Source organism: Melospiza georgiana, chromosome 9 (assembly GCF_028018845.1).
Source record: "Melospiza georgiana isolate bMelGeo1 chromosome 9, bMelGeo1.pri, whole genome shotgun sequence".
In the NCBI taxonomy this organism is placed as follows: Eukaryota; Metazoa; Chordata; class Aves; order Passeriformes; family Passerellidae; genus Melospiza; species Melospiza georgiana.
Window position 1 is genome coordinate 18983149 of NC_080438.1, and position 26150 is coordinate 19009298.

Here is a 26150-nt window from a genome sequence, read left to right on the forward strand (position 1 = left end):
AATTGGCATGAAATCTTTGGAGGCCAGCTTTCTTATCTCTATTATCCAAACATGGTAAAGAATCTGACAGCAGATCTCTAACAGCCAAATAAGTATGACCAGCAGAAATTATTAGATTTCCATGCTCTTTAAAAAGAAGAGTTATTAGAGAAAGTTCATTTAGGTTTCTTTTAAGGATAGAAAAGCCTCTTAAGCCATGAAAATATCTGCTATTGCTGAGCAAAGTGAACATCTAATTTGGACTGTAAATAACATATTGACATTTCTCTACTACTTTTTTTTTTTTACTACTTTAATTCTGTATTTCTGAAAAAAAAATTTAGAGGTGAGAAAATGAAATAATTGGAAATTCTTGATTTGCTAGGATACACCTCTTCTATCCTAGACACCAAATGAATTTCTCTGTTTACATATCCACGCTTATTTCACTTTTGGATCCTACGTTGGCTGAAGAAAATATACAATCCATAAAACAGTTTGTTGTGGCTTGACATATCACATAAATGAATACTTTGACCTGAATTAGCTAAACCTGGAACAAATCATTGAAAGTTAATGCTGACATTGATATTCTGCCTTTATATCTCCACCAAAGGTAGCACTGACTTGTTATTCATAGAATGCCCTTGGATAATATGACAGATTGCACATTAATTCAGCCCAGAGTCATTTTGAAGGCAGCGATGACAAAAGGTGTCTTCTTCCTAATCTTGGACTCTTTTTTACTTCTTTCTTTTTTTTCTTTTAATTAAAGAAAACTGGTATCCAGCTTTTTCTTGCTGCTAAAATAACCATGGAATAAATCACGCAAAGCTGAAGTCTGGCTGTACATGTAGCAGTATACATTTACATTTATACATGACCACAGAGAAAAAACTGAATCCAAACACATGCCGGTACTGTTAAACTCTCAATAAATTACCCTGTTGATAACTGAGGCGTTCAAATATAATTATTAGTAAAATGGCTTAGTATTTAGTCAAACAGAAGCCAAAGACACAGATTCCAGTACGTTATTCCCTGGCAAAAGGCTTTGGGCAATCTTTGAGCTGCACCTTTTTGGAGAGGCAGCCCAGGGAGAAAGAAGGGAAGGAGATTTAAGACAACAAGCTGTTTGTATTTTCCTAGTGCAGAACTAAGGCAGCACTCCTAAATTTACAGCAGCTCTTGAGGATCTTGAAAGGAAGTTTACCACACCTCTGTGGCCCAAGATACCATTGCAAACACCCATCATACCATTAGTCCTGGGCTGAGAAAAGGGAAAATGCATCTTTTGTCCCACTCCAAACCTTTACTCTGAGAATACCCTTCAGGGCCTTGTGAGCAGGAGAGAATTTTTATAAAAACAGGGAGAAATAAAACAGCCAGATCATCTAAGATACTGTCTTCTTGTAAGGAAGAGTCCACACATAAGGTACAATTTGAACTAAGTTCAGATATCAGAATATTAATAATATGAAAAATTAAATTTATCCAAACAACATCATAAAAATCTACAAAAACGTGAATTCTTTCATCTACAGAGACAAACAATAAATCTGAAAAATGCTTTTTGTTGAGAACATACCCTCCCAATTCATCCAGAATAAATACATTCAAAGCAAACAGTGCAAGGGATAGAAAATACATGGCCTTTTTCTCCCAGATTTCTCAAAGAAGAAAATAATGAGGCACAGGAAGACAGATTTATGCTGTTTCATGACACTGTATTCTCTTTCTGTCTCTTAAATTTGCTTTACTTCTAAGAACAATAAAAAGTCACTGAAGAGTTGACAAAATGTTGCTCACCAGATAAACAGAATTAATCAATGAGCACACAGGACTGTATTTCAAAGAACATAGTTTTACTCTGGCCTTTTTTGTCAGTTATTTCACCTCTCTGTGCCTCAGTTTCCTTGATTATAAATAGGATTAAGTCTTAGAAAGCCATTTCATATCCAGGGAATATAAAGTGCTATTATGTTCATGTTCATGGAAGAAAGTTTTGACCTTTAAACACATGTCTTCAGAAAAAAGAAACAAAGACAACTGTCTGTTTATTTGGAAGTAGCCACTTCATACCTTTAACATCCCAATAAAAATACAGAATCAAAGCCTGGTTTTGATACATGTGTGGTATTACAATCCCTTGTTGCTGATAGTACTTCTTAATGTTAAGAGCCTGGTGGCTAACTTATGTTTCCTCTGGGTGCGTTCCCATATTCCTCTCCACTTTGGGCGGCAGGCTCTTGCTGCTGCTCAGATATGTATCCCACATCTTGTAATCATTAATGTACCCAGGGGAAAAAGAGGGGGCAAGAGGACGTTGTTTCAAAGTATGTTTCTGCCCAATTCATTTTGGCTTAATTTGAAGACCAAAGCAGAGCTCTATTGAAGCACGTCCTTCCTCAGTCATTTATCATGCTTCCCCTTCCCCACTGCTGAGCTCAGACACTAAGCAGCTATAATACAGCTTTGGTTAGATTAGAGAGTAATTTCTTTGCTCATTCTTAGTCTAATTTTTGTTTATATTTTGAAACTTTCTTAATTGTTACAAATGCCAGTGGATTGGCAATGTAAAGGTAATAGTAGAATTTTTAAAGTGCTGCTTTACTTGGCAGCTAAGTGTACAGAAAGAATATTCCCCTAATAGCTTTAAAGAGCAGGCAAGAATCTAACTCAAAGCTTCCCAGTATGGGGAAGGAGCAATAAAAGAAAAAACCTAAGAATTTCCATCCCTAGGATGATGGGATAGAATCAGTGCCAGCCAGTCCAGACCTGATAAGGGTAATGGACAAAGTAGCAATTTTCCCACCCCACTCCCCTAGACAACTTTTTTTTCAGTAACAAGTCTGGTTTTCAAGGGCTCTGGGACAGACAAACAGAAGAAAGACCTTGGCTAATTCTTCCTCTAGGAAGCCTTCTGCCCCAAGCAATCAACTAGTTTGACTTCACATGACTCTGGCCTAGGAACACTACACTGGACGGGCTGAGAATGTGGCTGGTTAGGATTTTTACAGCTGGTGCCCAAACACATGACAGGAGAGCTTTGGAGAAGTGCAGGACTACCAGAACTAGTGCACTGAACCCGACAGATCTTTTGGTGTCTCATCATGCAGAAATAAGGGCAGCTCCTGTGCTGACCTGTGTGAATCTGCTCCCCCAGCCTTGCTCTGTTTACTGCTGGCAACAAACACATCCCTGTAAAAAGCTGCACCCCTCTCATTAGGCAAAAAATATTGTTTAGCAGTGACACTGAAAATATCAAGGAATTCATCCTTTTAAGAAGCCCAATTTGTCCCTCTCTCTGAAACCAATGCACTGCAAAGGCCTACTGTAAAAATTCTTGTTGAAGGGGGCCTCTGTGCTCATTTGCCAATAAATAGGCTTGTTTTTTCCTCCCTGGTATGATGTGTTTATGCCAGTAATGTGAAATATCATCGAATAAATAAACCAGAGGGAAAAAATTAGAGTCCTTTAAATTAAACCAGAAAGATTTTCCTGATTGCTTATACACTGTGCAGTGTGTATAGAAACAGACAAATACCTGCAGAACATGTCTACTCTGAATATGTAGTTATTAAAACTGATTTTATGTGTGCATTTTACTACCTGAGTGACTAAAAATTGATTCTTATATTTTACTCCAGCAGGTTTTTAGAAACTGTAACTGCATTCTTCCTATAAACTGTCTAGAATATTTCCCCATAAGGAGAATTTAATACTTCAGATAAAAACCAAAGGAATTAAGACAACAGGCTAACATTTGTCGAAATATGATCTTAACTCCTGATAATTTGAGGAATCTCTCTCTCTATTTTTGTGTTCACAGTTTGTGCCAGATTCTCACTGCGTAGTGAAACCTTTCAGTGTTGGACTGTGTTCATTCCAAACCCATAATGAAACAAAGCAATAGTTTTGTGGAATTGCACTACTACCCATTTAAGCTACTCCCAAGTCTCTGGCACTGTCTGGTACTGCTAACACAGCAGACAGCTGCCCAACCCCCTTTTCCTTTTTCTTCCTGCTGTTAAGCTACACCTATCTGTAGATCATCGAGTCTTTCTGGACTTGTAAAAAGATTTGTGCCAGACTATGTTTCTTGGCTTCAACGGTTAGCTTCCTTTCCAGAATATACATGCTGCTTTACACATACTTTTATTACTGACATCATGAGAATACATGTCTACTATGTTTAAATTTGGGTGTTAACCTGATTTTGCTTCTTCCATATGTGGGAGATGTGAGACAAAGAAAGCAAATTAAGAAGCTGTTACCTGCTTGAACCATTTCCCCCTGCCCTTTCACAGGGGAAGTGATAGTCATCTGACACAGCAGGCAGCCTCCAGTCAGGATGGTTTTCCAGAAATCTGAGTTTCCATGTATTTGAATCATATCACTAATGCAGTTACATTGACTTTGCATTTTATTATGTGATTAAGATATTACTAGACACTAAAATAGCACCCGTCCAACTTTCCTTGATTCTCAGTTGGGACATATTAAGAAACAAGTTTTTAGAAGTAACTATTAACAGTTGTAGGTTTTTGCTGAGCTCTGTCTCATCAGGGCTAAGTAACAGATATTTCCAAATGTCCAACACATGAGACGTAGGGTGGTCCCTATTAATCAGGGCACATTTAAAACTATTACTGTTGTTCCCTGTGAACTTCTTGCACTATGAGAGTTTCTAAAAACTGGTCAGAAATAAGCAGTACTTTGTATAAATCCACATTCTACTGAGCGATACCAGATGAGGACTCAGCCATTCAAACAGAAGATCCCGGTGTTCTCAATGAGCCATACGGGAAGGTTTATTTAGTTTATTTCTACTCAACACTCTCTCCTTACAGACTATTTTCTAAGGATCTCACTACATTTGCCTAGACTGGGAAGCCAGAATTGGATTTAGCTCCCAGAATGGCCCTTTTATTTATCACATTCTGCAACCACATGAGTCCAACCCATTTATTTCCCAGACCACATGATTTATGGGATCAAGCCTACATCAGCCAGTGGAAGACCACACTCCCACTTTCTTGCAAGAGAAGACTATCATTCTGCACAATCAGAATTTATTAAAAGGAGGTATTTTTCTTACTGTCCTTTGGAAACTTACTCCATGAACATTAACAACATAGGCAATTGGCTGTTTACAGGCAAACAAAGCTATTTCCAGGGCCATGATTACACAATATGAAATGCTCAGCAGCAAAAATGGTTTAAATTTTCGGTCATCCTTTTAGTAATCTTCCCCTTTCCCAGCTTTCTTGTAAAAATATTGAGTCAGAAAATCTAGATCAGTTCCCAGGTTCAATTCTCTCATGCTGATACTGGTACAGCTGAGAAAAAACCTGCAAGGGCAAAGAATAGCTAAAAACTGTTTACACTGCTATTGACTCCAAAGATTTCATATCAAAGTGCAGCCTAAATTTAACTTCTTATCCTGGCTTTAATCTGAACCAGCCACCCTTCTTGTGTCTGCGAAATTACTCAGGAAATGTCTGAGATTAAATTTACTCCCACATAATTCTCTGACTCTCCAGCTCGCTCTGGGACAAGAGACATGTAAGAGTAGCCCGTTTGACAATGCTTCAACATTTCTTTCTTCGGTAAATTGTTACACTGGGAGGTAGCAGGAGTATATGAAAACAAGAAAGATTGTTTAAAAGGAAACCAAATTCTTCCCATATATCTGAAATTAACAGGTGAGTACTGGGTTAAGTCTTGGATGAATTCTTCTCTGCCCTGCATTAACACCCAGGATTTTCCTTTTACATGTACCACCTTGCCTGGTGAATACCTGATCTCTCAAACTAAACAAAAAAAAAATTCAGTAATTAATTAACTTGATTCCATGAATTTGTGGGGAGGAAAAGAATTTCATAGCAAGGTATAATATTAACACAAAATATGAGTATTATGGTGAAAATAGATTGCTGTTTGAAGATTGATCCTATGGTTCCATTACACATAATATAGGCTTTTTTATGATAGGTTACCTAAGGACTGTGGAATAGTACAGATGAATAGGGTATTAGAAGCTAGCAGGATCTCAAATATAAAATGGATTATGGTAGGGCTGAATGTTTGTGGTTCCCAGGCTATTGGCTGGAGTACAATCCAGAAATAAATTGAGCCAGTACAAGCTGCGCTATGGCATAGCGGGTGTTTTACCAAGAAAATACCATTTGAAACCCAGTTTGAATTTAAACAAATTTACATTTGTACCCATTTGAGATCTTGTCACAAAGACAGAGAGCATGTCAGAGAGCAACATTAATCTTGGAAATGTTACAGTTCAGGTAATATTGACCATGAGGTGAGATACCTCTTCATACAATTTAACAGAAAGCATGGGAGTCACAGTTCAAAGAGCCACATTTGAGAGGATAAAATTAGGTAATTCTTCCTAGCTATTATGAGTGTACGGAGTCTCAGTTAAATCAGCTTCTTCACCAGGTATGCAACTCTCCCCTTTCTCTGTGTCATCCCCTCCCTGCTCCCCTCAATTAAAAAAGAAAAAAAAAAAGCCAACACAAAAATATTCCTCTATATCTAAATTCCCAAATCCTGCAGCTTTAGAAGACCTTCGTTTCATCCTTCTTTGTATTACAAACTCAAAGGCAGAACTAATAAAAAGAAATCAAACAAGATGATGCTATCTGTTTCCCACTGGACTTAGAAGTACTTCAACTCAACCACAGACCCACATCACATTACTGGGCAAGGCATCTCAAATAACAGACTCCTCTAGGGAGGAGAGAATAAGTCTTCTGTTGCAAATTTACCTCCTGCTTATTTAATGCAGACTGCTAAACCCAAATATGCCCCTTTTTGGAATGTGGGATTAGTTCTGAAATGCCACTCTAATACAGATAATTCTTTCTTGCCTCCTTGAGGGTTTATCTGCCAGGCTGGATGCTTGGTTAGCATTCAGCTGGTCTTCTGGCACTCGTGAGTGGAAGTTGGTGAAAACAGATGAGACTGGGTTGCAGAAGAACCCTAGGGGAAAAAAGTATTATTGAATGGCATGTGAAAACTCAATTAAATTTACGCCCAATCATTGTCAGCATATGAAAAGAAAACTCAAAGCCAAATGCAGAACTCCAGTTCTCTAAAAGTATCAAACTTCTGTGTTAACTATGCCTGCTTTCATATACTATGAATTCTCAATTCCCCTACCCTAAGAGAAACCAGACAGTACCAGTCTAGAGATAATGACCGAAGTCAGCATGCAAATATTGTGCTGACAAACTCATCATGGCTGCATGGCTTAGGATTTATCATCATCAATCAAGCAACTAGGTAGAAACATAAAGATCTACAATCTAATAGCAATAATATTGATGTCTGCCAAAAAGGACTGTTTAGTTTATGGAGATATTGAGAGATACTGCCCTTATTTTGGTGTTGAAATATTCATAATGTGTTGGTGTACCTTCGGGTTCACTTTCTGGTAAGATCTGAGATTGTTTTCCATTAAAACAAAATCATATTGCTATAATAATCTGACAGCATAATGCTGTCCTGATACTCCTATGCTAACTATTTACAAATGAAGCAGTATTAAAATATTGCATGCATTTTTCCAGGATCCATGCACAGATCCTTAGAGCCAGCAGTTATTTACAAAAGAGCATCACACTAATTACTACTGGAAGCTATCCATTTTCATACTGATAACTGCACCAAATATAATATTATGTTGTATTAGGAAATATTTATAGAAATATACTTTCTCCAGAGTTAGAAAGAGGCTATCAAGTGATTTTATTTGTAAAAAAACCTTGATAATTAGAAGGAGAGTAAAATATTCTGATACTTATGTGTCATGAATGGCTTTAAAAAAGCCTGGATAAACAATCCTTGACTGAATTTTTGAAAAAAGGTATCTTTTGATTTTTATTTTCAGTTCAACTGTACAAATATTATTTTCCAATAATTAAAGGCACTATGGAAAGTTATTTCCAAAAGTTGTAGCTGCTTATATTACATGCACAGATCCAAGTTTCTAATTCACATCTGAAATGAAATCTTGCCTTAACTGCTCTTGTACAAAGAAAAAATAACTACAGCTTTTATGCATCTGAACGAACCAAGAGAATAACTACATGACATTACCTTGTCTATAGGACAGAGCACATCTAAACCCTTTCTATAAGAATATCAAAAGCTAACCAAAGCCCTGTCTCTCTAAGCCTAGATTTCTGAACAGGTTGCCCATGTGAAAATCCAAATAATACAGACCATGTACCATCTATTGCTTCACTGAAAATCAGCAAAGCCTTTGAAAAACTTGACCTTAATCTTTTATGGTCTCTCTTTATGAAGTCAATAAATGGTAACACTTGCACTTCTACTGCAAACACTGAAGCACCCATAAATCCTGATAAGAAGCATCATTTTACTACAATCATATAACAACTGACAAGAAAATCTCATCAATATTTTGATGTTGTCATTGCCATTTCTGATCCTTGGTGACTCAGGCCGCAAAGTTCTGTCCTAAATAAGCAAATTTCTTCTAAAGCTTTAGACACTGTGTGCAGAGCCCCACCCTTGTTACCAGCAGAGAGAGAGCTCTGGCTGCAGGTGATGCTCCCCATGCCCTGCACCCATCCCAGGTTGGTTTGCAGCTCCTCCCGAGGGCACTGCCAAAGTGCAAGGATGTGCCTTGGAGAACTGGGGGAAGCCTGAAGGGCTGAGAACTGGCACATGGTTTCTGTCATTGGAATGTATGATGAAAAAACAATAAAAATACAGTGAAGCACTTCACTGAAACTCAGGACTTCTTCCACCCTCAAGAATGGTTTTAAGGAAAATTTCTGTTTTGGTTTAGTTAAAATAGTTTTAGCTATTTAAATGGAACAGTCTTTGAAGGTCTTAATCTCATTTCTAATAATTTAAGGCTATTTAGACACTGAAAAACCTTTGCATATCATAAGAAGCCATGCTGATTCATTCTGTAAATGTCATAGGCAGTACCAGATAAACACTTTATTTATAAAATAAGCTGTAGAAGATGTTTTCATGTAATAGTGTCTTTAGCAGATGGAGTTATATGAGAAATTACATGATAATTTCCAATTCCAGTCCAGTCCTTCTTAGCACTTCCATTTCAGCTTTAAGTGTAGGTTGTGTTTGGGTTTTCCCCCAGCCCTTGCATTTCTACTTCATGGTTTACCTCCCAGGAGTCAGAATCAGTTCTGTAGCATGAATAATAGAACATGGCAATTGTTGATTTAATATTAAAGGAGTGACTTCACTTTTAAAAACATAAAAAGAAACAGTTTTAAGATAGACCAAGAAAGAAAAATCATAGTTAATAAAACCACAATATGATTTTAATATCATCAAAGGCATCTGTAAAATAGCTAGTGTCATTTAAAAAATACTTTTGAAAGAATTGCGTCACAACATTGCTGAAGTGATCAATTTTAAACAGATTTACATGTATAGATCAACTTTCTCAAAGAAAGTGTTTTTCTTTTTTAAAGGAAAATAAAATCCTACTTTATCTAATGAGACTTGAACAAAGAGGTCACTATCAAAAGTTACAGAAACATTCCATTTTTGTAGGAAATTGATAGCAGTGACTTCAGTCTACCTAGTGGGCAACAGCACTTTAATGAGCAGTTATACTGTCAAGGTCTGTGTCACAGATAATACAGATACTCAAGACAAGGTTGAGGTATTTTTCCTTGAAGATGATCTTTTTTCTTTTTTAAACAGCATGACAATGGAAAAGACTAATCTAATGACTTCAGCTTTAACAAACAGCACTTCCTCCTGTCCCACAACTTCTGCTAATGCGTCAAAGAACAAATTCTCACACCAGTTCCCCCCAAAAAATCCCCCAAAACTTCACCTAAAATCATAGAGACTTTGTTGTTTCTGGCAGGAATTGTACAAGTGGTGTCTGAACCACTTCATTTCACACAGAATAAATGTGTGAATAAAGGAAGTTAGGCATTTCTCTTTTAAGCAGGTCAAAGTGCAGATAACATTGAGAATAACTTCTTGGTAACATCTGGTGTGCAGAAGATGTTGCATAACCAACAGCACCTCCATTTTGAGAAAACCATCCAGGAAGTCTGGCATCCTTCTAGTCACTGGTATTGTAACAGCAGTGCTCACAGTAACAATGGAATTGGAAAAATTTAAAATACATAACTTCAGTATGAAGCCTGGTCCAATCCCTCCTGCAAGAATTATCCTCCCTGCATTTCAATTATACACATTTAAGTGATGTTTTATTTAATGCTGGCTTTTTTTTTTTTTTCCATGCACTTTCTCTTACAGTTCCCTTCTCACTCCAGTTTCCCCTGTTTATTGGAAATAAAAATCAATTTAGCCTGCCTATGCCCTTCTCTTGGAGAAAACCAAACATTCACACACACATTGCTTCTTTCCTGACCTTCTTCTTCCCTACTTCATACTCAAACAAAAAAAAAACCAACCCAGGCACCTGGCTTTTCACATGAACTGGGACTTTAGAATAAGCACCTCCACGGCAGAAAACTGCTTTCAGGGTTAGAACAATAGCTTCAGTACAGTGATGGATATACTCTACCAGACAGAAGATACATTTGAATGCTTTACAGAAAAAAACTGTTCAGTCCCAAATGGATACAAGATTCAAGTAACAGAACAATTTGCTACTCTCAAGAACTGCAGCATTTGACATGGGAGGTGGCACATTTTGCTTTCCCTCCATCTGTGACCTTTATATAAGGTGTATAAGCACTGTAAAAAGATTTAGTTGAATGCCTTAATGCCTTCTTTCAAAGATTGCCATAATCTCTTTTATTTACTTTTTAAAATAATAAAAAATCCTGTGGAAAGCAATCTATCAGGTAGTAAATTACTGTCTGAAAGTAGATAGTGAAATAAATACTACTGTTGCTTTGGAACACCTGGCATCTTAACTGAAATGCCTTTTGCTTTTGTAAATCCTCAGTTCAGCATCTCATTCAGCAAAGAATGAATGTTAGTTGCAAACTTTTAATTATTCCACATTGTGGCCTCTTACAGTCCCAGAAGCAGGTAGTGCAATTATTTTCGGTCTCAAAATACACAGCTATGGTAAAGAGCTAAATTAAATTTACTCTTGGTTTCTCCTTTCCATCCTTCTGTATGAACAACATTTATTTTTTAAAACAAATCTGTATTAATTCTCCTGGAGGTAGGGAAAAAAAAATGTGAGAGGCTCATAAGCTACTTCCTATTGTAGGTGAGAACCAGATCTCTGCCACTACAGCTCTTCCCATCCAGCAGTGTTGACAGTACCAGCTGTTACTGCAATAACTACTGCTGCAATAAAGCCACTTCTTCAAATTAGAGGATGCTTACACTGCAGAAAGATCCTTTTCTCTTGTACACGAGCAACAGGAAACCTCCAGTGAAACAGATCCAGCCTGGCAAAGGTTTTGCTGAGTGTTGAAATGACTCCCTTAAAGCTCTAGGTTTACAGTCCAAGTCCAAGTTTACAGTACAGTCCAAGTCCAGCACACCACCGGTTGTGAAAGAAGTTTTTTAAATATTAAAGAAAATGTTATTATTAAATATAATTAAATACTGGTCTTATTACATTTTAATTCCAAGTAATATTGTGATACTTGTGAAAGAATCATGTTGCAAGTTCTTATAAAAAGGCCTATACTTCTGTCATCTTGGAGCATATCACATAGAAACTAAAAACATCTTAAACACTAAAAAAGCTGTAAAATGTGAATCCTATACCTAAGGCATAGGATTTCTATACAGCTGCAAACACTGAACTGCACAAGACTTTTGAACATACACGTTTCCATAATTTCAGGGCTCCAGCATTCACATTTAATGCTCCAAGTACATTCACAGGACTCTTGAAGCGATTTTGCTCTCCCTGTCCCTGAGCGTTTGGCTCCTGGAGCAGGAGTCAGCTGCACAGCACTGCCAAGGCTCTCGTCAGCTCTCACAGGTGAGACACACCGTGGGCAACCAGGGGCTCCCCAGCAAACTGCTGGCAAGAGAGCTCAAAGACAGGTGGGAACCTGTGCTCCACCAACCTTACTCTCTGCCAGCTGAAAACCAAGAGTGAGACTTGTTACAGACTCAAAATTTTCTCCAAGTGCTTCACCACATCCCAAACTAAGTGGTGCTGACTGGAAGAGGCCGTGAGATTGAGCAGCTGAGACAGTTTCAGCACAAGGGTGTTTGTGCAGGAGCAAGTAACAGCACAGACTACTCCTGTTTTTAAATGGTTTGATCCCAAACTAACTGCAGTGCTTCTGCCAAATCTGGGCCGGAATTTGTCATGGTAATTATTAGCTGATCATTGTTAATGATCTTCTGCTGTAATCATCATGCTTGCAATGTATTGGGAACTTCTGGCTACATTTATAAACATACACAGTGTGTTTTTACAAGAGGTGCTGCTGGGCTAACAGAGTGAGTGGCTTTTCATTGACATTTTGGTGTTATTTACTCATTTTTCCTTGATGATGCAAGGCATAGTTCTATCATTTGGTATTTTATGAAAATTAAATGCAGTGCATTTTTTTCTTTACACACAACTATTTACTCAATATTAGTGGCAGGAAAATCTCTGTGTCAAACACTATTGACTATAGAGGTTTTGACTCATTGCCAAACAAACAAACAAACAAAAAAACAAACCCCAAAAAAACTGCATTTCAAGCTTAAATACCAAAAATGGACAAAGTTTTGAGGCCAGAGATGCTGACAATAAAACCATGACACCACATCAGCTCATGCATCATTTAAAATGTTAACCAAAAATTTACAAGTACACGTGTATTTATCCAGATTTTACAATGTCTGAAGAGAATTAAAAATAAAAATAAAAGCTTAAAAATACAGTTTGAAACAACAGCAAAATATTTTGCCACAGACTTGGAAGGAAAATGCAACATTTTGTTACACTAAATAAGAAGAAACACAGCTATACAGACAAGGAGATACCACAGACCAGATCTCCAGGAATGGATTTTCCTGTGGTGTAGGGACAGAGAGGAGAAGCAGCTGTCTTTAATCACAGCAACTACTCATTTCCTTAGCATTCTAGTATGAGCAGAGACACAAAGCTTTCAGTAGGTCAAGCCATCCACCTCTAATCCCACCAAATATATATATACACATATCTACATATACATACACATATATATATATAAAATGCAGTATTTCTTCTGAAGAGACCATTATATTGGTATCCAGTGATATTACATAATAACAGGGCAAGTTTATTACCATTTACTGCACCCAAGCAGAGATTCTTTGTGGCCTTTAAATGTATGTTCACTTAACAAGAGTTAAGCTATGGGAAATCAGAAAGCATAGCCTGGCCTTCCACTTCACTGTGAGCTTTACAACTAAGGTTTCCTACGGGGATTTTGTGTCAAAATCATGTTCTGTCCATGTACAACACCTGCAGATAAGCCAGGAGCTGGTGAGATGGAGAGAGAACAAAAGTCATCACAAAAATGTTTTATCATTGGTCCTTATATGGAAGGCGTCATTCTCCTTTACTCCCCCACAGCTCACAAACTCCACATTCTCAGCAGAGGAATTAACTACTTTGGGATTCCATCTGTCAGTGTCTCCAGAGAAAACCAGCTTTTTACTTTTTTCAGCAGTCCCAAGGCAATATTGATGTGACCACCCCTTCCCGAGTCAGTCTTGAAGTATCTGTATATTGTCTTGCAAAATTGAGGCCTTTCCTAAATAAAAATACCCTAGGGGTGTTGAACATAAGCTATCCTACAGGCTTTATAAATATTAATTTACTCAGCCATATAAACTGCCTGAAAGAATTTTTAATCGCCCTGAAACAGCACAAACCAGGCAGAATCCAGGCGCTCTGTGAACTTCTGGCTCAGTGTTCTTGCCAGAGTCACATATCACACCTAAATGTGAGTCACAAAGAGAGCTGCAGTTCCCTTTTCGGTCAAAACAGGGAGGAACAAGGAAACGAGCAAACAAATGAGAAAACAAACAAGAAATTGTTGAAATAGACTTCATGGTCACTATCAGTCAACCCAAGAATATCATCTCACCTTTGCTTATTTCTCTGGGAACACTGCTTGTTTTCAGGTTTGGGTTTGGTGTTTTTTTGGTAGGTTTCTTTGGTAGGTTTTTAAATTTTGTCTTGTTTCTTTTTTTAATTTTTAATAGTTCAGCCTTCAATTCTCTGACCTCAATTCTTTAAGTGCCTAGTGTTTGAAATTGTTTTGATGGTCTGAAAAGAATACAGTCCACCAGCAAGAGACACTAAATACACAGACCTAGCAGACAACTGTGTCACACACTGGGCCATAACACACCCTGAACATTTGGATTGTATCTCCAGAGTTTAGTCTCCTTTCTTTCTTCAGTGGGAAGTTCACTCTGGGCTATTTGCTTCATCTTAATTCTGTTTCTCTCGAGAAACACAAGCTGCAGTCACTCATCTTCAGACTATGTACAACCACAGCAATGCCAGTTAATTTGGGGGGTTGCTCACACCACTATAGGGCTACACATTGAAGTGTATTTCAACACCTGAAAATTCTACCACTGTTTTTCATGTTGGTTACATTCATAAGCAACTTCTCCATGTAAACTTTATGAAGCTGGTGATGTTGTACCACTTCTTTTTTTAAAAGGCCACTCAATAGTATATTTAACTCCCCAAAAAGTTTCAATATTTCCAAAGCTACTGAAAATCCATCACAATCATACAAATACTCTGATAGAAACTTTACTCTTATTATTTGTTTAGAGTGTTAATACAGGCCATAAAGAGAATACTATGTTCAGGTGAAATTACTGATGCAAGAATTCCACTTATTCCTGGGAGGTTTGCACAGTCAGATGAGATATTGCAGAACCACACGAAGAGAAAGTGCATAAAAGAAATGTGCTAAAATGCTGCTGTTGGCCTCTCTTCCCCTCCTTAATAACAAAAGTCTTGAGCACCTCGAAGGGCAATTGTAACTGCTGGGAAAGATGTGTGCTAATTATCTATCCATCTTCTCTTTTTTAAGTTACCAGTACTACATTTCCATCTTAAACAACGAGGGCCAAACTTTACAAATACTTTTTACGCCTATCTGCCTGCTATTTATTTTTCCTCAGCTTTCCAAAACTTTGTTATTTTCTTTGGGGTTTTTTTCCCCTTCCAAGGGAAGAGTGTTCCCATCACTGATCGGCACCTTCAGCTGCGCGACTCAGCCTGCCGGGGGAATGCCAGCCTCGGGCAGGCCCTCCAGAAACAGGGAAAACTGAGACACGAGGAAAGGGAGGGACACAACTGATTTTAGCGAAGTGAATGACAGAGGAAGGGAAACCAAATCTAATGAAAGCAAGTCCCTAAATTTAAATTTCAGTCAGGAAAAAATCTGGGGGGGGGGGGGGGGGGGGGGGGGGGGGGGAAGCGCTGTCCTTCACGCAAATTAGCTCTGTCACAGGACAAGAATGAAGCAGACAAAGCCTGTTGCAGAACCACCTTCAGCACCTCCTCCAATACCTTTCAGGAGGTTTTGCACATACAAAACATCAAGTTTGTTGTTAAACCAGGCACATTCCGAGGCGGTGACGGCCACCCTCGTCCCTTCCCCCCGGCACGCTGCTTCCCCCCTCGGGCGCAGCGCAGCCATGTTGCGGCCTCGAGTCACTTTCAGCTCCTACTCCTTCCAACTCCTTCCCATCCTGGGGCTCGGACACTACACCCAAAGTAACAGGAAAAAAAAAACACGGCACAAACTCACTGATCGCCATGGAAACAGCCAAGCGCCGGGCCCAAGCACAGGGGAGAGCATTCCTTTTTGCCGTGCCTCTGTGGCACACGGCCTGCACCCCCAAGGCAGCCGGAGCCCCGCTCCCCCTCGGCACTCCCGATCGCTGCCCACTCCGGGCGCCTCCTATGGCATCGGGGCCAGGGAAGGAAGGGGCATTTTTCAGCGGAATCTCTCGTAAAATGCTTTCTGTGGCTGCCTCTGGCAGATGCTGTTTATAATATGCCTCTTCCCTAAAGTCATAATCTTACCTTAAAGCCTCTTGCTCTCCCTGACAAATTTATACTAAACTGGATTGTGGTTAATACAGCTCAGGTTCTCTGTGTTGTTTTCCTTTATTGTCTCTAGGGCTGGTTTATCCTTCATATTTGCCTCTTCTAATGCAGCCACACAGAGAAAGATATCGCCATTTCTTTTGCAGTAATCTCCCAAATCTCTTTCCTTCGTCTCTTTCCTTCTTCAGTATGCTGCACGTTTTTGTTATTTAATAGGTTCAGGTTTTTTATTTTTTTCTGTTTTGGTTCACTGCTCCTAGACTTCATATTTTACATCATGTACACTAAACTTTGCTTTCATTTACTGGCCCAGACATTTAGGAGATGCCTCTATCTCTGAAGCAGCTTATGTTGCTCCTCATTACGGGCTAGTAAAATGTCAAACATTGAAATTAAGTCGGTTTTACTGCTTTGGCAAGCCTACCTGTGTTTTAAATGCGTTTTTCTGCATTTAAGTAGCTTACTGATAGGGAAGAGGTGTGCTAATGTCTTCACAAACAATTCGATGGGTGAAGGCATGTTAACCTGTTTGGAGTGGGGCTGAATGTCCCTGCTGGCTCTGGGCAGCAGGTTGGCTGCAGGCAGGCCAGCTCCTGAAACAGACACATAAACCTGAGTTTATATGAGCAACTACATAAACCTGAGTTACTGAACTTTGGGGTACAATGACAGCTTCAAATGAGGCATATGTGGCAACAGCATAACCTGCACTTTAGTGCTTTAGTAACTGGTGATAGGGAAGCATCTGCTACCTGAAGAGGTGAGGGAAGGCATGTGCAGAGCCAGCTGCACCAGCCTGTGCTTCAAGCTTTGCTAGATGGAAGTTAGCTGCCACTTACCACTCCAGTGCATCTGATTCATGGGACTCAGTCAGCAGAAGTCTGTGTGTGCTGGAAAAATGTAGACCTACATTTTGGTTAACATGCAAACAAACAATAACACCAAAGCTGGGCATGCTAGCAGACACAAGACATCGAGACTGACAGCTTGAATAAGTTTCAGACTCACACTGATACTTTGCTTTCACTCAAAACTCTGCTTGCAAACTGCTCTTTAAAGTGGAATCTCAATCAAATTTTTTACTGCTAGATTTTAGACAGGCTTTCTGGCTGTGGTCTCTACCAGCACCACTAAAGGTTTGCCAGTTACTGCCAGTAATGGTGATAAACTTAAAAGCTGGTGCTGCTTGCTCAGTGATCCATCAACAAGTTACAAAAGTACTTAATCTGATAGATGGCAAATCCATAGTGAAAGAGCCCTCCTCACATCAGTGAGCCTCCCTACAGTGAATAAAGATAAGCATGTGTAGGAGTCAGGTAAAATCCACATTACCTTAGTATGTTCCAAAGGGAGACAATGAGCTATGTGAAAACTCATAGGGGCTACAGCGAGAGTTTACATCCAAATATGTTGAATCCTGAAATAATATTCATCTTGGCTTTAAATGTGTGTAGTAGAAAGAGAGACAAGTTTAACATAGTACTTCTGGACTTAAGTAGCCTTTAAGGAGAGCATTGGGCCTTAGCTCCTGCACTGGTTCTAAGGTGAGAACAAAAAGACTCTTCTGTTGCTTTAACTCTTGTTTTTCTCATTGAGAGTTGGTAACCAAAGGGCTGGGGAAGCAGCTGGCTCTTGTCCCTGCAGGTATTTTGTGGAGAAGGGGGGAGAGCGCTGGCTGCCCCCAGCCACTGTGGTTCTGCAGGGAAGGCTGATATTCATGGAGCAAAAGGAGGTCTTCTCACTTTTTTCTTCTCACAGCTCCTTCTTCTATTGCTGAACTTTTTTTCTTGCTCTATTACAGATTTCTGAAATACTTCAGCAGTTTATGGTATTGCAGGACTTTTTTATTAGTAGCATTGTAAAGAGTTGAAATGGTCATCATGTATCCAGGCCTGAAAGAATGTAAATCAAAATATCCCTTTTCTTACCTTCTTATTTTATTTCAAGAATTGTGAAGCTATGAGTCTCTGTGAGAGTAAAAATAATACCTATTACAACACAAAATTAAAAGATTCCAGACAATTATAGTAGGACCATCCCATGCTTTTATCTGTAAACCCTCCTCTTTCTCACCTACTGAATGTGAATGGTCATCTCAGAAGATTACAAAAAGTATCACTAGGACAAGGTCCAAGTTTAGGGCTGAGGGTCTGTCCCTCTGAAATTCAGAGTTTCTCATGCACCTCTGTGTTCCTACAAGAAAGTCAAACTGCCTGAATGAGCTGGGCTGCTGAAATGATAACAAGGGATGAGGAGCTGGTCTCTAGATCATCATGTGGCCATTCTGAAGGTCATTTATGGATTTTGGAAGACAAAATACAGAGGGAAAAAGCATAATTGAGGATTGAAGTCTGATGGAGTGTTTTCATTTGGCTCTTTGTGATTCAAAGAGCTTTCCATACTTGTTCCCTTTTTACTTTGAAGTGTCAACCCAGTTCAAAATGGGCTCTGGGACTTCAAGGGGCTTACAACCTGATGTGACAAGTTCCACATACAATTAAAAAGATATATTGACATGTGCAATCTCTGCTGTGTGTGAAAATAGAGATTTAAGAGTAAATAACAAAATGTGTTTAGTGTTGTAGGGGATTCTCTCTCTTTCCATCAGCCGCTTGGGAGATTGAAAAGGGCTGTGAAAAGCAAGGAAAGAAAGCAAGACAAGCAAATGTTTCACAGTGCTCAAAGTCACAAGCAACTATGCTGATGCCATGTTGAAAGTATTTCAGCCAGAAAACCTCCCCCTGCCTTATTCTCCCAGCTGCATTTTCTCTTGTGAAGGAGAAGTTTACTCTACAAGTTATCAGAAAAGCAAACAAACAAGGAAGTTTACACAAAATTCAAGGGGAATGGAATGATAGGACAATGACAGAAAACAACAAAAGCAAGGAAATACACCGATAAATGTCAAATGCACTCCCTGGACCCTTCCATTTGTTTTACAACAGCTAATTTAAAAGACTCCTCCTTCCTTACTTTCAGGATGCCTCCTGCTGTGTCAAGGTTTGAAGGCATTCAATACTATTTACTTTTAGTACCTGGTGTGGATTTCACTAGCACTAATGGATGCACATTAGGGGTGGGAGAAGACCCTCTTCACAAAACTTCTGGGGACAGGACAGAAATTGACCTGGTGAAGAAATCTATAATCCTGTTTTTAAGACTCAATTTTTCCACAAAATTCCTGCACAGACCTGGATGATAATACTTCATCTTTTTCTGCTTTAGCTCCCTATCTCCATAACAGCAAGATAATACATTTGCTTGGTCTTTGTGGGTGAGATTTTCAGTATCACTGAGAATTAGCTTGAAACAGAAAGTAAAATCTCCCTGGATTTCAGCAGGAGGATATTATTTGTATGCTTTCATTTGTATGCTCAGGTTTTCCCCAACTGTCTGTCTGGATCATGAGTGCTTTGGGTCAGAGATATTCAGTGTATGTATTTGAGTCTGTGTTAACCCCAGTTCTCACAGTGGAGCTCTGATTTTGGATGAGCACACCAAGCACCAATGAATAACAGTAATTGAGTGGGGAGTGTGGGCCACTGTCTTTCAGCCAGGAACCTGGGGTACTTGCTTGGGTTGACTCTGAATCAAAGGCAGATAAATTTCGCCTTAGATACCTTCATTTTCATTTTTTTCAGACAGGATCCAACATGCAAACATGGACTAGGCAAATTCCTCTACTCTTTTCTGAATATTACTGTGAAAAATGGGAACAGCTTTATTCATGAACAAAATTATTGGGCTTGGGATGTTATTTTCAAATTGTTGTAAAAAGTTTTTCATACCAACACTTCTTTTACAATTTTTTTAATTGCTCAGTAATATTAATTTTCTTCTTTAGCGAAAGGTCACACAACTATATACTGTCTCTTAAAAATCAGTGAATGCATAATGGCTTCTTCTGCTTTAACAGGAATCATTAAGCAAATTCATAAATCAATGAAGCACACCAATGCATTACTTTAATTATCATTTTTGCTCAGATGGTTGGTTTATGTAATGTAATTGTTTACTATGTCTGAGTATTACTCCAGAGAAGCTTGGCTGGATCTTTATTTCAAAATCTATTCTAATTCCTTAAGCGTTTTTATGAAAGTAACAAACACTAGGCTGTGGAGTAGACCAAAGAAATTCAGTTAAAGGAAAAATACACCCCTCCTCCCCTCCTCTTTTGGCATTTGTTATGAGATAATTTTAAACATTCTTGTCGTTCTGTGTGTTTTCTTAGAGATGAATTCTATCCTTAGATTTGTCAGTTAAACCTCCATAACAGTTTTTAGGCACTACAAAGCATTGCATGTCGTTTGATAGGCAGAGTTTATGAGTTGCACTTCAATTTATGAGTTGGCCTCAGCAATACCACACTCAGGGTATTAGACACAAGCAAACAGAAAATGGTAGACATTAATAGCATGGGGAGCACTGACATTTTTCTTTGAAATACAAGGAATAATGGGTTAAGATGAAATACTAAAAAATTAATTTTCTTGAAATAATATTTTTCATAGCTGAGTGGTACGGAATAGCTAAGTGTTTGGCAATCATGATTTGTGCTTCTAGCCAAATCAAGAGCTTGTCTCAGAAATAAAGAGATTAAAACCCCTTCAACAGCCATAATTTGGATTATTATTATTTCTCGTGTTTTCAGCTTTTGGGTTTGTATTTTCACAGAGAAATGAAGCTCCCATAGTATGATAACCTTGGGCAGTGGGGTTTTCAGAATAAAATAGAGCTAAGAATATCATGAAGTCCCTGTGATGGGATTTACAAGCGCCCAATGGCTTGGATGAAGTTAACTCAGGCAGCAAATTAGGGCCCTGCTCAGGGTATTGAACAGCAGGAAGTGAGGATATTCCTCAGCCAAACAGACTTTGAGAGATATGAGTCAAAGACCAGGATTTCAGGGGAGCATAAAGGGGAAATCTGGGCTGGAGGAGGGAGGCTGAGAAAGGCTGTACATTTACAGTGTAGAACAAAGGACTGTATTAGATGAACAGATCACCTGGCTGAGAATGAGCTTTGCATTTATCCCTGAAGACAGAATCAGCACAATTCTTTTGTATCCCTGTAGTCTCTCAAATTGGCTACAGTAGGACATTTGTGATTTTCAGACCTTCAAAACGGAGTGGATTGAAAAGAATCTGTGATTTTTCTCACCATGTATCTCATAACCTACATATTCCTTCAATGACCAGGCATGAGCATGCATATTTCTGTCCCATCTCTTTTTTTGAGTAAAGAGCAAAAATGTCTTTAGTTTATTTTTATTACAGACAAGATGTTTAAATGAGAAGTGCTATCTAAGTTTCTCATTAATGTTAACATGAGCCACGTGTTTATATCAGATCCAGGTCCCCTGAAATCTGTATCTCCCCCTATGTGGTACAATCTAAAGCTAATAAGTAGTTAATAGGACAATCACATGAGCTTTGCTTATTTACAACTGTTATTGAAGTAATTCGAAAGCAGTAGCGAGGACAAGAAGAATATATGAAACCATATTGCTTTATAAGTTTAAGAAAGTTGCTGCATAAGATGACTAGAACAATAAAATGTCATGTTTAACCACATCAGGGCTAGGTCCACCAAAATCAGTGAAATTTGTTCTTTCATCACAAATTACTATGGTTATGTCTTATGGTTATTACTATGGTTATGTCTATGTGTTCAGATTATGTGTATCTTGCAGCTTTAGGAATAATAGTAGTTAAAGGGTCGTATTTAAAAATCATTTAGAAATGAGACACAGAAATTTATTAGCAAAATTTTAAGAAAAATTAAATAGTTTCAACTGCTGTACCCAGATATCCTTGGTATAGTCTGGAAATTAAAATATTTAGGAATTCCATTTCTTTCGTATAGTGTGACATTTCAAAGAAATCTTTAATTTTGTCTACACCCTCCCTAACCTCCCCCCCCCAAAAAACCCCAAAACAAACAAAAACAATCAAACAAACTCCAAACCTCCAATAACAGTTCAGCAGTGTTAGTAATGCATTTTCCCCAGGATCTTATAAACTTCTACTGTTTTCACATATGTAATATATTCTCCTACTGATGGCAGGTTGTTTCAACAATGCTTCAATTCAAAGACTAATTAGAGCATTGCATGGGCTGGAAATCTCAGGGTGTCTCTAGAGGGTAGAGCTTGTCTTGAAGAACAACCACTAACCCAAACTGGTCCATAAACTGTACCTCAGCAGGACTTGTGACTTAACAGTCTGCTGAATTTCTCTAGATTTTTGCCTTTGCCCTTTCCACAGTGTGATTTTTGTGCTGAGCAGAAGCTAGCTGAGGTGCCCAAACACATGATAATAGGAAGGGCAGAAACCTGACATCCTGCCATACTAAGAGGCTTCTGCTGCAGGCTGTGAATGACCAGTGGTGTACAATTTCTTTGTCTGTGTGAAACTTGTGAAGCACTTGCAAAGGAGTTTTTACTATTTTTAATCATTTGTGGGAATCTGTAATCAAAATCACAATCACTTGCTGATGTGCTCCATGTAATCTTAATTTGAAAACATTCTATCATTAATTGTGTTTTGCTGGCATTAGGAAAGCAATCTTTTCAGCAGATATCAAATCATATATATCAAAATACTTGGGACTAAAATAAAAAAATGTACCTTTTGAGGTTCTGAAAGCTAAGGGGCGTTATCTGCAGATTTACTTATGCCTGCTTTTGCTGTGTATTACTCTAAGTTAATCTTCCATACACCTTCTCTGGGAAGTATCTAGGCACACCTGGGCCTCAAGAAAAATAACCAGCATCAATCCAGCTCTCTTTTGTCTAGATACAAGGTTGTATGGCATGTCTCTCACCAGCAGCACAGACCTTTTTTCCCTTTCTTGTAGGAAAAGTTTCAGTGAGTGTTTTTGTTCATAAGACGGAGGAAGTTTTAAAATCTTAGGAAACACACAGCTAAAGCCGTGTTACAAAAGGTAATGTTATGAAACAAATTATAACAAAAGTTGCGCAAAACACAGAGAACATGGTGAGTACTGCATTTTTAAGTGACTTTTTTGGTTATAAATCATTTACTGTCAACCTGATCCATTCATTGACTCAACTTGAAAAGATACAGAAAGCTTAGGACTTGAAAGGAGTTGAAATGTCATTGCAACTAGCATGACCACATTTGTTCATATAATTTGTCTGCAAATGGAACAGTTTACTGTTTATCCTTGATCTCTATACTGGTTTTATCAGTAGATATGGGTTTGGCTGTATAAAAATGTGACTTCATACCACAAATTAACTGCCTGGCTTTATGAGCAGTAATTGCAATGATCTTTTTGGGGGTGAGAGGTATCTGTTGTTGTTATCGTGTTCTTAGGGTTTTTTAAAATATAGTTATCTCTTGAGGACTGCAGTGTGATCAGCCCTGTACTTTGCACTGATGAGGGCTGTCCAACAGGACTTCTGTTCTTGGATAGTGCAGTTCAGGCCCACAGATTTAGCCTGCTGATTTATCATGCCAGAACAGATTTTCCCTCATCCTTTCCCTGTTACACTGCAGTTCTTTGTTGTCTGGTGGAGGCAGTTTGTCTCCCCAGTGAACCAGTCAGCAACATCACCATTCTCTACAATGCTTCTGCAGCTCCCTGTTGAGTCTAACTCTGCACCAAGGCTGGGAGAGAAGTGCACATTATCCATATTATTACTGTCCCATCTAAGTAAATAGCCATGTTCCTGGAGAAGGAAGTGAGAGCATGGCCAGTCACTGGTGCCCTAGTGCAAGAAGATTGCACCCCCAAATGATGGGGTCTGTGTGGCGCTGATACACAGTGAGTAGCACTGATAAGCAGCTGAGAACCTACATGGGAGGGAATTTTTTTGCACTGTTTTCAAAACAGGCCCATACCCTAAGGGCAAAGCCTGCTCTCCAGATGGAACATAGTGAGGTAACAAGGCTTCAGCTACAGACCAAACAGCCAAATATCTTCTCTAAAGCTATCCTGATTTATTTATTTTTTACAAGGTTTTGATTCATTTTGTTTGAGTGAAATGGCTGCTATTTCTGCCTTTGCTCATTTTGAACATGTTTTAATAGAGGATTAGTCTCCTCAGGCAGGTGCAAGGAAAGTGCTTACAGGGTACGACAGTGAAAAGAACCGGCCGGTAGGGAACAAAATCTCAACACTTTGTGGTATAATAAGCCCATTTAAACAGAAGTGAATGTTTGACATTTACATTTCCCTGTCTCCTGTACAAGGCCAGAACAATGTTCTGAAAATATAAAAGTGGTGGAAAATATTTTACTTAAAACAACGACAAAAAAATCCCTTTAATTTTTAAGCTTCCAGCCCTGACAACTTGTCATGGGAAAAACTGGGTGTGCTCCATCCTTAGGGACAACTCTGTTCTCAGTTGTTCCACAGATCAGTTCTGATGTCACTTTGGAGAAAAGACACCTGCTCATGTCTCAGCCAGTGGTGAAACTGCTAGCACTATTAAGAAATTAACAAAAACTTAAAAGGAATGGGAAAAAAGAGAAAGTGAAATTGATGAAAATTAGAGACTGGGGATAGGAAAATTACAAGAGAGGGAAAAAATTAATAAAGCCCATGTTATTTACTCTAACTTTCTAAAGCCATGACTAATGCATAATTTAAATATGTTTAATTAATTAATCCAGTAAATGGATACCTAGCAATTTCAAGGAGCTAGCAAATAATCTAATATAGATTACATTATCAGAATAGTCAGAGAGCATGCCCAATAATATCTGAGCTAATTTGTCTGTTAAATAGCACATCATTGTTCCACTTCAAATTCCTCCTTAAAACCTCTTTGCTCTGTTGCACCTGTGGATGGTAAGGCTTATGGCTTGCAAGGAATACTACTGATTACGTTGGTGAATTTTGTCTCATTTTCTTTTGGTTTATACTATTTGTACTATCTTGCACCTTAAACACAGCACAGGAATTTTTCCAGCCTCTTCAGAAGGATTTCAGCAGAGCAGACTTCAAGTAAAAACAATTATTATGCTTGTAGACAGCATACTAATATTTTTAAAAAATTAATAAAAGTAAGAGCATTGAGTCATACTTTGGTTTAGTTCTTGAAAGTCACAATCATAATTAAAGATACATTTTCTAGTTAATTTTCTAAGAAAAACAAAGCGTAAGAGAGACTTTTCATCTCTAGGATAAATATTATCTGCAATGTTTTAATTGTCTTAACATTTTTTAGGAAACTGATGAATACATTAAAAAAAAAAAGAGAGAGCAACAATAAAAATTAAATACTTGATATCTATATGAACAAAACTATTTAGATGAAAAAGGCTGGTCTTAGTGTCTGCCAAAACTTAAATCTAACACAGATCTCTTTAGGCTCAGCTAACCTTGGTTTTGATGATGGAGAGAGAGAAATAGGGCAAGAAAAGTGATAGAGTTTTGTTTCAGCAGAAGTGATGTAGGCACTTCTATAGGAACAGTGTCATGGTGAGAACTGTATAGAATGGGAGTGAAAGTGAGGATGTCTGAAAAAGGATGCTTTTTGACCTGCATATGAATGAAAACACAGCTAATTAATTATAAGATGATAAAGAAAAGTTTTACACCTAAAACTAGTGAAGACTTCATAAAGAACTTTAATATCATCTGCCTCTCTCCCAGAACGATTAAGATAAAACCAGAAATTATTTTGATCCTTCTATAATGTCTTAGTCTCAAAGCCTGTCTTGGCTTAAATTCAAAAGGCCAATGTGTATTTTTCAGTTGCTGACATCTGAATATCTCATTAGTATGTTAAAATTATCGCTCAAATGACTGTTTTATTTGCCTAAGTGCTGATTTAATAGACCAAATCCAAGATTTGGCAGTATTGCCAACACATCCATGTTTGAAAAGTGAGTTCTGACTTTGAATTATATGTGACAACCTTTGTGCTGCTGTTCAGTGCAAGCAAGCCTTCCACCATGGCAATTCTTACACCAATACCTGAGGTAGTATGCACAAATGATTAGATCCTACAATGCATCCAGATTTTGTCTTTGGGTTTTGTTTGGTTTTATTTGATTGTTTTCAGATTTTTTCAGCTTATTGAGAGAAAAGCACTACAGTTTAGGGTTTTTAGGGTTTTTTTCAATTTTAACTGCTCCTTTAT